This window comes from Patagioenas fasciata, chromosome 7, assembly GCF_037038585.1.
Source record: "Patagioenas fasciata isolate bPatFas1 chromosome 7, bPatFas1.hap1, whole genome shotgun sequence".
NCBI classification, from domain to species: domain Eukaryota; kingdom Metazoa; phylum Chordata; class Aves; order Columbiformes; family Columbidae; genus Patagioenas; species Patagioenas fasciata.
Genome location: NC_092526.1, coordinates 37,244,562 through 37,260,258, shown reverse-complemented (window position 1 = coordinate 37,260,258; position 15,697 = coordinate 37,244,562). Strand labels below are relative to the sequence as shown.

Sequence of the window (15,697 nt, the reverse complement as noted above, 5' to 3'; positions counted from 1 at the left end):
TTCTTTCATCCAGCAACAAATCCCTGACTGATTTAAAGAACGGTGTTGACAGCCGGGCAGGAAGCCGTGCCATCCACTCCTCGGGCAGCAGGCACTTTTGGCAACACGTGCCAATTTAGAAGACGGGGAACAGTAAAGGAGGGAAACCAGGAGTCAGACAAGGTCCCTGGAAACTTGCAAGCCATTTAAAAAATAAAGGAATTGTTGCCTTGGTTAAATACAGTTCCCAGTCTCTCACAGCCAACTAGACAAATTCACTAAAACATTTCTATTGTCCTCAGTGGATGATGGTAGGCTGTAATTATTAGATAATATGCGGGAGTATACACAATAAATCCTCAACAATATCACCAGCTCTGTGGGATAAAGACGCCTCCAAAAACCTAGGTCCATAGACATAAGGACTTAAGCTCTAATCACCTTGTGGTTTCATCCTCTTTTCCTGAAGAAATAATGCCTGAGAGATCATAATGTCTATCTCTCAGCCCCCTCTTAATAGCTCGGGAACGAGTCGGCTGCCTTCAGCCAAACTGTCAATGTGAAAGAGGCCAAAAAAGCAACGTGTTCCCACAAGCTCTGGATGCGTGGAGTAGAGACCCCATGTTAGTGTCTTCAAGAGGGAAAGGGGTGTGCGATGAAGTCAGTAATTAGGTCTTCTTTGAAAAGAGCAAGGGGGGGCCTCTTCAAGAGGAGAGCAGAGGAAATTGAGGGTGGTTTTTGGCACGCTTATGATGGAAATTGAGGAGAAGTGCATTACAGACTGTGTGTGGGCAGGGACACAATTTCAGAGGAAGCCAGACTTTGTTAATTCTGCCGCTTGGCTGTATTATTGTTTTCTGTGAAAATGATGAGGATTATTAGACATAGTTGACTCAATTACATTACCAACATGAAAAGGCCTGAACCAAACCACAAGAGGATGATGAGAAAAGAAGCTGAAGTGCTGAGAAGCCATGTACTGTATAGTCATACACAGTAAGAGCCAATACCAGCATATAACTTACACTGCATATTAATTAAAGCAATGCACATGCCAAAAGCCCTCGGAAATAGGAAAGAATCTGCAGGGCATTTAGAGCAAGGGTGGCACCTACATAAATGAGTGTGTATTTTTGGCCATACCTGAGTTCTGCCAAAGGTTGTTCTGAGAGTTCTTTGATCCTTTGGGAAGTTGGACAAACCAAAACACGTTATTATTGCACTCCACCTTCCTTTGGAAGTGTTAACTCAAAACTGTCTGTTGTGCTTTCTAGGAACCCACTCAAACAACTTTCTGGTTTGTAAGAATATGGTTAGAGCAACAGCATAAATGCTTAGAGATAAAGCAAGAGTCAGCCTTAAAAAGCACACCCTTCAGATAGAAGAGATCTCAGACAAGAGCTGCGTAGAGAAATGAGGAATCTATAAACTATGCAGGAGCTGCCCTTACGGAAGTGACTGAAGAGTCAGATTCCGCTCCCATTTGTGGCTTGAAAAGCCAGAGCAAGCCAGGCTTTTTTCCCGTTTAAAACCAATCTGGGAACAAAATCTGGTGAATTTAGCTCCTGCTGAAAAGAGAACTGTCTCACCCTTCAATTGTTAAAACACTGCTCTTTTAAAAGCAAGCTGAAAGCGAGGCAAGGAGGGAGTTTTGCTCCACAATTAGGAAGATCCGCTAAGGATGTACCCCACATGTGCACCAGGTGACAGGATGATAATCTTGAACAACTTTTTCTGTTGAATAAGTGTCACAAAGCTCAAGGGGACTGCTAATTCCCTTTCCTACAATGACTCAGGCTGGGATTTCCCCTGGTTTTGTTATTAGCCTAGTTGCTATTTTTCCTCCTACCCATTTTGTTGCTTAGGAGACTGCTAGTCACAGGAAAAAAAGAAAGACATAGCAAAATAAACCACAAAAATAATAACAAAAAGCACCAAACACACAAAGAACCAAACAACAAAAAACCCAAACAAAACACAAACCTAAAAAGCACCAAAACAAAAAAACCCCAAGGCCCAGACCTGCGCCTGTGATCCCAGGTTCTGCTTTGTTAGTAAAAAGACTTGCCAGGGAAGTAATTTTCCAGGCACAGCCACTGTCTGCTCTCCAAAAGCCAGGTCGTACAGATTTATTCTTTATATTTTCAAGGCAGTAGCAGAAGTTTCTCCAGCAGATCAATGTAACCGGGCAACAATTTATGGGGCAGAGGGTGGGTTTCACAACAGAGTCATAGAACAGAGCAGCAACTTCCCTGTCATTACATCAGGACTGTGCAGTTCTATAATAATTATACTTATGTCCCTGTGTAAATATAGGACCAAATTCAGGGACTCTTCTTCCTGGGCAGGCTCTGCCAAGCCTGTTTGTGCACATTCTAGTCCAGTATGAATATGGTGCTCCATAATAACTGCTGCCTCTTATATTCTGTTTTCATCAGGAGATCTCAATCTGCTTCATAAATCCAGTCACCATAATTTCCTCTTTTCCCCTTGCATTTTTATCCTCCCTCCCCACTTCTCATTTTATAGAAACTGTAGCCAAGAGAACAGGTCAATAATAAGAGATGCTGAAAATTCCTGGAACCTGGTCCGGTCCTCTAATGTATGGACACCGCTCTAAAGAGAAACCAATGTAAAATGCTGTAGAACACTTCACAGGCTAGAAAATCAGTCCTGCATTACAAGCTCTGTCTCTTTTTGTTTTCTGGCTTTTCAAAAGGACAAAACACATTACTTCTTGATGTGGGGTTGAAGATCTTTAGATTTCAACCCCCTCGAAAATTCTGGTTCTTATTTTTAGGATCTCAGCCACAGGTTTAAAAACTTACTGTCAAGCTCCCGTGCTTGCCATGCTGAATGTGTGGGTTTCTGGCACATGCATTTAAAAAGAGATGTGTTATAAATTGTCTTCCTAGGGCCTGAGGACTTTGTAAAAAGACTTATTAAAAGATAGGTAGCATTAGAAAAAAGAACAACTTCAAAAACTGCTGCTGTACAAGATGACTCATAAGGCGATACCACTGATTTTGCTAGTAACACCAGAGGAAAATTATGTCCTAGATCAAAACCACTCAGATGTTGCGGACTTATTCCTGGGGAAGACATATGGCACGTTTCACCAGGCTTGTTTCCTCAGCTGAATAAAGTGACTGAGAAAGTAGATAATACCAGCATGTTCAACGCAAGTGGCAGCCAATGAGGGGATAAGTTCTCATGTCTTGATCTTGCTTTTATTTGTAGATGCTGACATATCTCCCTTGGACTTCAAGGAAAGTAGGACTGACACCCATGTAGCTGTCCTTAATTTCCTGCTTTCTTGTCCAATCTGTTGTTCCTATTCTTGCTCCCCGTGACTGGTTTTTTTAGATTCCCTCTCTGGGAAGCTTATTAGTGTCTTATCTGTTTGTCTAAGCCAGCAGAGCAGTCCATGTAGCTATTCAGCTTTACATAATGTTTCCTTACTGCCCAGTGGTATCTTTGGACGAGCTGTCACTTTCATTGATCTATCTAAAGCACATATGAAATGATAGATTGTTAATGCCATTTCAAAATTATTGCCCTCCCACTGGTAGAGGTGAGGACATAAGATGGGCTGTGTATGAACCAAAATGTATGATCAAGAAAGAACAAAGAGACAGAGGCACTTTCCCACAAGGAGAAATCTGGTGAGGTTACATTCAAAGACAGTAATATATGTTCCATAGTGGAGTGACAACCTAGGGTGAAGAGTCTACAGAGGGTAGGAATGCGTGTCATGGGGTTGTGACCAGCCCACCCTTTCTTTATTGTTAAGGGGGGAGGATTTATGTATTAATTTATATTTCTGTCACTCTTAAGACCAATACCAATAGGTCAGGGCCATGCTGGACAAGGTATGATGGTGACATTTAAAACAAAGGCAGCGTCTCTTCCACAGTGCACATACCTTGCTACCTAGACACTACACAGCAGGAGAGTGGCATGTAACAGGGAGACAAATGAGGGGCAAAGCAAGAGCCAAGCCGGGGGCACCAGAGCAGACTTGCTGTTCAGTCACAAGCAGAGGGAAACATGCTGATTGATGGCTGCTGCATGCTCACTGGGTCACGCTGGCTGAGGGTGTGAAGAGAGTCTCATTTTCAGGGCCATCCTGCTTCTGCTACAGACAGCAGCAATAGCACAATTCAGGCTACGTGAGCTCAGGAGCCCACAGATAAATTCCCAGAGCCCGCAGCAGAATCCCCTTGTCTCCATCAAGGGAAGGGCACCTCTACCAAGTTGGGGTGCTTTAACCCCCCATTATTTCAATGTGGGTGAGAACAGCTGAGTCAGATTTGAAAGTCAGGTCTTCTGGCTTGTCCTCCTGGAGTTTGAGCTCTCATCTGTCACCTACCCGAGTTGGGAACTGCTCAGCTCATCCGGGAACATTTCACATTCACTTTCTCCACTGATTTCCTTTGTAAACCTTTTGTGCCTCATCTCTTTAGGTGAAAGCTCTTCAGTATCTTTGTGATGGTCGTACAGCACCAAGCACGACATGGCACCAGATCCTTGCTTGGAGCATCCACACTTTACTAAAATCCAAACAGAGTCACAGGAAGGGCAGAGCAAAGAGAAACACCTCCAAGAGGTTGTGGGGAGCATAAAAAGGGCCAAATTTACCAGGATCCCAATAGCTTCTGCTATGAGGAAAGGGGCAATGGCATCTGTGGCAGCAGCTACCAAGAAAGTCTCCAGTGAGGGAGAGGAGATAATAATTGTGGTTGCTGGCAAACTACAGAGACAAGTATATCTCACAGTAACGTTCCTTTTCGATCTACTGTAGCTTCTCTTTTGACAGCTTCTAGCTTTTTTCCTTTTATTTAAACCAAACAGAAGCAGTTGGAACTGGGGCCACTTCTCAGTGCCTGATGCTTTGTTTTGGAAAGCTGGGGAAATACAGTGTCCCCTCCGTATTGTCTGAAAGGGATAAAAGACATCACAAACCTCGCGTAAGCTCCTGAATCCTTGTGGACTGTTATTGCAGGGTTAAGCCCTGTGTTTTAAAAATAGAGGAAAACCTGTATTAAAAGTGCCTGGGGGCTTGTGAACTGGTTTCTAAAATAGCTGCCTGAAGAAGAAGAAGAAGAAGAAAAGAAATCTGAACAACAAATTCAACACCAAATAGTTTCTAGTGTGCCCATGTATTTCAACTAGCCTGATATTAATAGAACACACAACAGCAGGGAGTGGGAAACTAAATGTATCTTCACTCACATAAAGCGACTGCCTAAATGTCTCACAAATGCAAAAATAAATAAATGGCTCCCCATGATAATCTGAAACTATATTATATCCACGGAAACAGCTCAGCTTCTTAACTGTAACCTAACGTGTTAAATTCACTCTCTTTTATTTGAGGCCATGGACAGATTGAGTGATCAATCTCTATTACCCTGAGCTTTTTTTTACCACATCCTTACAGTGCCATTTTTCTTCTCAGTAGACATTTCAGTTCATTTCCCTGAGACTTCTTCAGCTTAATAGCTGAATTTCAGACTTACAGGGGGAAAAAAAAGTAAAAATAAAGGCGCTCAAACTTCCAGAGGGAAGTGAGCAAGTAAGTGCATGTTGTGCATGGTGTGTGTGTGAGGAATATGACAAAAAAAAGGCATTTGTTGACATTGCATGTTCTGCACTTAGTGGATAAAAGTCATGTATTCTAGTTTCACAATGGAAATGTCCAGGGTCAAACAGGTGTTGCCTTCAGATGCTGTAAAATCAAGAGGTGTTTTTTTTTTTTCTGTCTTGTAGAATTGGCAAACAGGTATTTCCCTAGAGAAACAGAATGAGGACACAGCAATTAACTCTCCCGTTCCTGCAACTGGAGTGCTAATCACGTCCTTAGCAACTGCATGGTCACTATGGTGCTGACACATCTTCTGCTCAAATCCTTCCTGATTCATCCTCCTGGTAACTTTGGTGATGGTCAGAGCAGAGGTTACGCACACTTGCTGACGCGCTGCTGAATGGTTCCATCAATCTCCATTTTGCAATATTGGACTCTGTTGCAAATGAAAATCAGCTGGGAGGCCAGAAAGGAAGCCAGTAAGTGTCTGGAGAATCTACGCTGTTTGCCTTTCAGAAACACTGTGCAAATGACAAACACGATGCTTCACTCCAGCCTCCCTGCTCTAACAGTCTTAAATGTGAGGCTAATGAACTTTAGCTTTCAACTTCATTGAACCTCATTATACTGTAAATACCCTTTGTGTAACATATTCTTGTGACTCAGCTGCCAAAACCAATAATGAAGCTATCAGAAAAGAAGGAAAAGAAAAAGCTACAGTCTTAAAAACAAGTTAATCAGATTCATCTCTCCACAGCAAATATTTGTCCTGGGAGAAGCAGTGACAAATTATAGAGACTGTAACAGCAAAATGCTAGATGTTGAAACATTTGTGAACACTAACCGAATCAGAACATTGCATACAGGAAACAGACTAACGAGCTATCCCTGATGAAGTTGCCTGGAACCGTCGCTTAATCTCTTCTGTAAGAAGTTCAATCCCATGCACTGCAGGATCATGTCCTCTGATAAAGCCAGTACTGATCATTTTTGGAGGCAGAACAGGGTGTTCCAGGGTGACAAATGTCGACGTCCACAAGTGGGAGATAATATTAGAATGGAAGGTATGGGTACTGGCAGGTAGTCAACTGGAGTGGGAGTTTCAAGCGATGCTGGCAGGGAAGCAAATAAATGCTAAGCTTCAGAAAGATTGGCAGCATGGACATTTTTAATAATGTCAGCATTTATTATATACTTCTAATTGGAGGACCTCAGTTCTCTATTTTCCTAATTGATTCCTGTAACAAAGATGCCCTGAGGGCTGTATACCACTCACCGATTGCTGGGCAAACATTACTGGAGTGTCAATATTTGCTTTTTCCTAGAGCTATCATTGTTTGAGAGGGTATAAGTCATTTGGGATAATGTTCTACTAGTGTTGAATTAAACACATATGAGAAATGTCTGGTATGTTCAGTCTGTGTTTTTTTCCACTTTTTGTTTTACTTTGCGGTGAAAACAACCACCAGTGAGCTGATAAAGCCAGAAGACAAGACAAGGTATTTCAAAGGAACACAATTTTACCTGTCCTATTGATATCCCTTTAACTGGGGCCTCTGGTTCAGAAAGGGCGAGAATTCAAAATCTTCACCCATTTTACATCCACAAAGCTCATCTCTCTATATATCTCCATGCATTCTCTTAACTCCCCATCTCCTTCTACCCTGGGTGCTGATGCTTTCTCTTAAACTACAAGTCGACATCTTTATCCTACCCCTAACCAGTTCTTCTTGGTGCTACCATGACACAAACCTATGTTTTCATGTTAGAGGTGAAGGTTCTGTTTCTTGAATGCATAAAGTAAAGCCTGACCGTGTAAATGGACACAATGAGGAGAAAAGTAGATGGGGGTTTCCTGTGAAACAAGGAGGATTTTCTGCTCTAGACAGTATACAATGAGGCCTTCCAGCCCTTCCCAGGGATCATCTTTTCAAATACCACATAGATTCTTTCTGCAGTCCAAGAACTTGAGCAATAACCAGTGTACTGGAGCTAGAGATAACCCCATAATTGCAGGTTTGGCCAGCTTATCCAAAGCCTTCACCACAAACTTGATGAAAAATACTGCTCGCTATGTACGTGAGAGTTGCAGTACACAGAGTGTGGTACTTTTGACAGGCTGACTGAGCTGCATAGCTGTGGAGTAAAACTGCAGATGATCCTATGTGTCCTTTGGTCATTCAATATATAGGTAACTGCATTTCATGTAACGTTGTCCCAAGGTAGACAGAAGATCACTATGATTTCTGGTACTGAAACACCTGGGGAGTCTCCTGCTGTGCTTGGAAAGAAGGCGGAAGAAAAGTGGATTGCAAAATCCAAACACTACAGTCTTGGTTCCCTGACGGGGGTCACGAAGAGTTTGGTTGGAGGTTGACTGCAACTTCCAGATCTAGAAATCCACACCACAGGACCAGAAGTTTTGAAAGGACAGCTTTGTTACCCATGGTTGCTTTGCTAACTTCAATGTTTTCCCTTCATCCTGCTCTATAATCAGGATAGAATTTGACCTTGTATATAAAAAATGTGCCTTTCAGTGGGTGTTCAAATTAGGTGATTATTCTTGTGCAAGTCAATTGGGAAGGCGACTAAATTCACTGCAATGTCTTTTTATATGTGCAGAACTCTAGTTTCACGAATAAGAACTCTAGGCATCTGAAGTAGATAAAGATCTATGGTAAGGATCTGAGAAGAAACTTTTGCCTGTTCTGCACTTAGGTTTATATGAAACATCCTGCTGAACTGGAATTTGTCTATTAAACTGACAGTCTGGTAACTGCTGGTCAGTGTAAGTCATGTTTCCCTTTTCCACATAATCTGAAGAAAGTAAAAACCTCTCACAGCTCCACTTGCAGAGGATAAGTTCAAATATAAAAGCGTATATTTTCAGCTCTCTGTACATTCTTGGAACATTCCCCAACGGATCAGCTATTTCAATGGCCATCACAACACCACAAAGCTCTTTGCTTCCTCTTCTTTCACTTCTGATGAAACTTCCTCTATCACAGAGCAGAGCTAATGGTCCAGATTTAATCAACAAAAGCATTTACATTTCAAAATAATGAGACCCACCGAGTGGGTAACTTGTTAATTAGTTCTCAAGCATTTTCCCTTTATCCTCTTGTGCTGCAGCGCCAAATAGACTGTGGCTGCAGCCCACCGTCCTGCCAATAATAAGGGAGGTAACTTGAGCAAATGCTAGAATATCTCAGAGTCCTGTCTTGCTCCAGGCTCAATTTACACCAGCCTGTTGGTTTCAGGAGGACTACTCCTGATTTACGGAGGGTCAAATGTCTAAATGTATCACACTGTCTTACTTTTCCTAACAAGTTTTTTCCTTTTATTTTTGCATGACGCATGTCTACAAAGCAATTACATGCCTCAACTTAAGCCTCTCTGCCTCTTTATGTTTTAACAATACTGTTCTTTCACTCCAGAGCTCCTAATACTTGAGGTCAGATTCGCATTTACAGAAAAGCTATTTATATCATGTTATAATTCAGTGCATTTTTTTCTTGATTCTAACACGAGGGCCCTTCTCCCCAGCTATACAAAGGTACCAGAATAGAAATAAGAATCCATCCCTTTTTTTTTGCTAGCACCCAAATACTTGCAAGTAAGGACGAATATCAAGATCTAGGATCTGTTCCCAATTTCTGTGCCTGTACTAATAAAATGGGATATACATACGCTGGGTTTCAAAGTCTTTCCCAGCAGATTCTGTAACAACTGGAGAACTCCAACAATTAGCACAGGACATGCTTCAGCTCAACTGCTGGCAATCAGTCCCTCCGGAGCCTACATTGATTTTGTCCTGTGATTACCAATTCTCCCATCAGACAGAACAGACAACATCTTCAAGACAAGAAGACGTTTTAGGAAATAAAATCAGGATGTTCTATTCAACACACAATTTCCTCCTATGTCCCAATTTCGCAAGGCACATAAGTGCGTGGTTAATTTCAAGCACGTGATTAATCACCTCATTGGGAACAGGAAGCCTTTCCTGAACTGGAGGCTATGTCTTCTGCAGCTCTGTAGATTAACACCTTCTTCTTTTCTCTTTTTCTTTCTTCTTTTTTCCACCTCCTTTTCCCATTTCTTCTTTTTTCCTACCTTTTCCCTTTTCTTTTTTCCCCATGATCTATGATGCATCTGTGCAAAGTTCTTATCTTTCCTAAATAAGGTGGGTGAACGACTGTAAGAGGGAAATATTTAAATAACAAGACAGGAGAATAGGTTATAAAAATAGCAGCACTTTCCCAGTTTTGAACAGGAATTTGTCCTTCTGAATAATTCCAATTTCTCTGGAAGCCTGAGGCCTAAGCATATGTAAGACCGAACCTGTTTGTCTTGTATAAATGAACTACTTTGGTTTAGGTGGTTGGTTTTGGTGTTATTTTGGTTTGGGTTTGTTTGTATTGTTCTGGTTTTGGGGGTTGGTTTGTTTGGGTTTTTTTCCACTTTTGCATGTAATTTAGAGGCTCAGTACAAAGACTTGTGCACACGTTTGACTTAAACCTCTGTGGATTAATTGATTTCAGCATGTCTAAGGTTAAGCAGCTCGGGGATGCTTTGAGGCACTCTGGTCTATCATCTGTACAATGGCATGGGAGTCTTCTGCATATATCCAGAGCAGCAAGAAAACAGCTGGATTATTGCTATAACAGTTCAGTGGGAGGGAGACTTAAAGGGGAACAGCAGAAGCAATGATATCATGGCAAATATTTCAGTGTAATATTAGGATGTGAGGAGAGAGGGTAGGGAAGCAGGTATCAGATAATTGAGTCTTTACAATGGACTCTATGTGGTTTGTGATCACTGTGAGTTACTCAGCATAAAACTCCTTGCTCAGCCTAACACTCCAAGTATCCTTACTCACAGTTCTATGGCTTGTTCATTCGTTTGTCTGTTTGATTTTGTATTTTTAATAAGAAAATTCCTCCTTTCCAATTTTAATACTGGCAAGCTACTCTTTGGTATGCTTCTTACCCAGAGGAGGTTATGCTGTGGTCCCTTTTATTTACTCCTAATATATAGTTGCTCCTTGTCAACCATTAATAGATAAATATTTTACTATCTGGTTTTCTTCACCTACTAAAATCTTATCTATATAGATCCAATGTTGTCTTGCAGCTGCAGAGTCCCCTTCCTCTCCTCTTTCTGTGACCTAACCTGTCCTTGGTCTACAGATTATAGTACATATTACAACAAGGCATTGATTTTTGACACTCCCTCATTCTTCAGAAATACCCATTACGTCAAGTTCTCCTTCCCCTGCCATACGCTCTGCTTTCACCTGTTACTATTTTTAAGCTTTTTTTTAAAAGACATTGATAGCATCTTCTTTTTGGCCACCTACTTATTTTCAAACAACCCCCTTGCCTCACTGCTTGTTTCAGAATATACCGCTATGATTTCAGGTTGATCCTGCCTGATCCTGCACGGTGCAATGAGATCAGCGCTGTGTGGCTGCAAACCCCTTTCCATAATTAGATCAGGGCTACATTTTCCCTTGGAAATGCTCTCTCTTTATCATCAAGACATTTCAAAGCTCACTTTTCTTTCTTTTTAAAGCAGTGGGACAGTTGATTTTTTTTTTCCTAGCAATTTTTTCCTGTCACAAAAATGATAATGAAAAACAATTTCTACTTGGAATTTTTTTCAGCTATTCCATTACTGATCTTTCCATCGGCTCACTGGAAACTGTGAGAGAGGGTTTGATTCTTTTCTGTGGAAAGAACATGAGAAAACCTTGTGGGGCTTTCTGTAGAAAAAGAACAATTTCTCTTTTATCCACCATTTTGCTCGCAATTCTGTATAACATTTCTTTGAAAAATACACGTCCCAGTATCCTTTTAAATTTCTTCATTCTATTCTGCTGCTGAAAAGGCTGCAGATGGAAGGGGGGGGAACTAGGAACTCCCAGTGTCAATCAGCTCTATTCATTCGATGGCTGTATTTATTAGTTTCATTAAAAACATATTGAACAGCGCCGGTTCCTCATCTCCGCACGCCTACGCGATCCCGAATGCCTCGCCGTCCCCCTGTCAGTTAGTGCTCTATCCTGAGGCCTCTCTCAGCTTGAGGTTCCACATGAAACACGAATCCAAGAGAATATCGCATGGTTTTAGGTCTTGCTGGAAAGATTTCACACAGCGTGATGGGTGGGGAGGGGGCTGGGGGTTGGATGAGAAAAAGGCAGCGGTCGAGGCGGACTGATAATTAACTTAAAAAAAAATAAACTGAAAGAAAAAGTCGATGTAAAGCTATTGTTACAGCCACTTGGTAATCTGTGACATGAACATATGTGTAACATCTGACCAGAGTATTAGTCATAAACTAGGGGTTTGTAGGAAATATAGCACACTGGGCTGTCACCATACAGCAGAGCAGTTCTTAGAGGAGACTGTTAATTTGCTACATTATCAATGCTGAGCATGGACTAGTCCCCTGCAGAAAATGTTACGCTCTCTATATGTCTCCTCCTGTTCTTATTAAAATCAGAACTTTGCGGCAGAGCAGAACCATGGCAGGAATCTGCTCCTTTTGGGGCCAAAAGAACGGGTGCAAACAGAAATATTATAACGAGTTCGGTTGTCTTTTAGCACCTTTTTAAAAAAAAATCTATTTTATTGTATGGCAAAATAAAATAAGTATGGCATGAATCAAAAAATCCCCATACTCAGGACTGAGAATTAAGGTTGCAGCCTAAACTCTGTTTAAGTTGAAAACTTGCCTAGCAGCTTAAAAGGTCTTTACATCAGACACCAGGCTAGGGTTAGCTTTTCAGAAGAAGGAATTTATTCCTGTTTTCAGCCTCAAAGACTGATCCATAAAAACCTATCTGCTCAGACACACACTGGGACTTAACGTCTTCCTCTCTTTGGAGATGATCTCTTTCCAAAAACAGAGTGACTAACTGCTACCTCAATATTCTAATTTCCATTTTCCTCCCCTATATATCTATGGACCATGAACTTTAACATCTGCAGTCTCCAAGAAAGGAAGAGACTGGATTATGTACTGATGCTCTCAAGCGCTCCCAAGGATGTATAGCACACAACCTCTTCCACGCCTATCTGCTTTTTTTTCCTAAGTGGGTCACCGTGTATTAGCATTGGTCTCTTACAGAACCATCAAACATTTTTGTCTTTTGTGGCAATAGAGATTCAGGGATACAGCAAAAAAAATCCTCTTGCTACCAAACAAATAATATTCATAGCAGTTACTTCCCTGCCTTGAAACATTGGATGTCCACAGTCACTCTTGTCAAGGAATTCTTAGTTTTGCTTCCAGTTTCTACATGGGAGCAAAGGTGCACTAGCATCACAAAGTATGTACAGTATCACATCAGTATGGCCTCAGCCCAGACTCAAATATATATGTTCCCTTACATTTACATGTCTTTGTGTGAAAAGAAACAAGTGGAGGAAACCTAAGGTCACACAGCACTTTCACCTGTTTGAATATCATGGTGTTGTCACTGTCACTTCACGGTTTGGCAGTCAATGAAGGAGAAGTTGGTGTTCAATAGGGTATAATTTGATTGAAGGTGCTATGAACCAGGAACAACATGATGTTATACCTGATTTGCAGACAAGTGAGACCAGGGGAGTCTGTCCTGGGCCTCTGTCTCTTTGCAATCTGATGATCTCACTCCTGCGGGTACTCCTGCCTGGTAGCGGAACGCTATCATTCCTGGTTTAGGGAGTTGTTGGGAGGCCAAAGCCTCCCAATACCAATAAAGATATTTAGGCATTGAATTATACTTGTGAATTTGGTCCAAAGTGACAGGTTTACGGTGTCACAGGAGTATCTTGTTTGGTAGGCAAGGTGTCTTAACACTGTATTACACTCAGAAGAGCTTTGTTCCTCTCCTCCTCTCACATCACCGAAGTACAGGTAGGAGAATTTTCTTAAGGATTGTATTATAGTACCACCACAAAGCTCAGAAGGGAACATAAGAACTTGAATATCCCTAAACACATACGCATCTACACATGTATAAATACATATGCATATGTGTGGGACAACACATAAAGCAGCAGTCACGCTGATGGCGATTACGTGTTCGCAATGACAGCTGCCAGCACACAAAATAGATGTTAGTCTGGTTCTTAATAGATGTGTATCCACCTCCACAGCTGGCGATGCCTGGCACAACTAATCACAGAATCACAGAATGTTAGGGATTGGAAGGGACCTCGAAAGATCATCTAGTTCAATCCCCCTCTAACTAAAGGGAGTTAGAATCAATAAGCCTTGAATTTAAGTGGTGCAGAGACTGTTCTAGTCCTCCATTTCAAACAGTTCTTCAGGGTCAGAGATGAGTCACATGGCATGTGAAGGAAGAATCGTAAACATCCTCGATTTATCTAGTATTTTCACCATCCATAATTTTTTCCCAAACAAAGCAAAACCAAAACAATAATGAGCAGAAAGTAATTTTGGCATCAGATGCTTCTTGTTTTCAGTCCCATCGCACTGTAAGATAATTAGCACCATAATCAGACAAATGAATTATGGAGCTGTCTGGGGGTCATATCCTTCTACTGGTAAGATGGATTTTTCTGAAACTAATTATAAATTCTTTTCAGAAAAATCAACACACAGAATAATGAAGTCACTCTCTGTCTTAGAGAAAACTGATTGTTGCACTTATAACAAAGGGTATTGTAACCAATGGCTACAGTTACATGGATTTGGTTTTGACACCTAATTTGGTGTCAAAGTAAACTCAAATCCTCTGGAGACGAGGCTGTAAATTCCCACATCTGGATTTAGCACAGAATTCTGTAATAACAAATGATAGTTCACACCATCCTCCTTGTGCTTGGGCTTGGCAAAAATCCTCTCCCCACTACTTATTGCTAATGTTTGAACTTCTGTTAAGTGGACCATCTCCACACTTCCCAGAGATGAGGATCTGTATCTGAGGCTTTCCATTCCGCGCCACAGGTTGTGAAATGCATTTAGGTTACACTCTGGCAGCTCTTGCTGATTCCCAGAGCGTTAGTGATTGTCCTGATTATGAGGGCTGTGCCCTCCTTCCTCTTCCAAATTACCTTCTTTGTAGCATCTCTTTCTGCATCATCAGCTAGCCACAGTATTTCAGAGTCACAGGAAAGATGTGGAAAGAATCATATATTTTAGGGGTCAAAATATTCACCTCAGAAGGCAAAGATTCTCATCACTTCATTTTAGGAACTTGTATTTCTTTTGGAGCTTTCTGTCAAAAGGGTAACAAGCTTTTGTTGAAGGAAAGTTTGTATTTCTCAAAGATCCTTCCTAGATATCCCAAAATACTTTTAAAATGGTATCACTCAACCGTACTTCTCTCTACTTACAGGGTTAAGTAAAGTTAGTTGGTACTGGTTGTACTGGTTAGAAGTGGTAGTACTGGTCCCAGGTTTGCTAATATCAGCTAGACTGGATCCTGAGGGGCAAAGTGCCTTCTGATTACCTCAGTAAATTAGAAATATTAGATAGGAGCTGTGGACCAGAAAGCATTTGCCTGGATTAGGACTCTGTCTTCCAGTTCACACTCTATATCATTTGAGGAATTCAAGCTGAATTTGAGATACCTAAGGGGAAGTGTATGACAGTAATGCATTGTATTTTCTGAAAGTTCCTGGTTATATGTTTACCTGTAAGTGATAATCATCCCTCCAATTCATACAAGCTGAATACAGGGCAAAGTTTCCTTCAAGAAGGATGTTCCAGAGCTCTCTGGAAATCCCTCTCTCAGATGGAGAGCAAAGGACTAAATTACACTAGGAGGATCTTTGTCTAGACATACAGACACATAATTGTCAGAAAGCTCAAGGTCAGTGAGATGCTAAAAGCTTCAAGAGGTTTTCAAGGAAGAGAGGAAGTGAAGGAACTTGGACCTTGTATTTAGAAGACAAACACTATAAAGTAAAAATTCTATTGGCAGGTAGAATTCTGTGTCATACACAACTCCATTCATACCTACATCATACTTCAATCCACAGCAAAGAGACTGCTTTTTTCAGCCTTGCAATTTCATGGTAGGATTGCAAAAACTCTATGACAACTGACTGCCTCACTCACACTAAGAAAGACACCAAGATATCACTGCCACACTGAAGCAGCCAGAGCAATGTG

At 41.3% G+C, this 15,697-nt stretch overlaps 1 long non-coding RNA gene across 1 annotated transcript in view; it reads right to left on the bottom strand.

Annotated features, from left to right (window-relative positions):
- LOC139828463 (uncharacterized) overlaps window positions 1-15,697 on the bottom strand; it is a 48,868-nt gene that overhangs the window by 32,899 nt on the left and 272 nt on the right. The window lies entirely within an intron of this gene.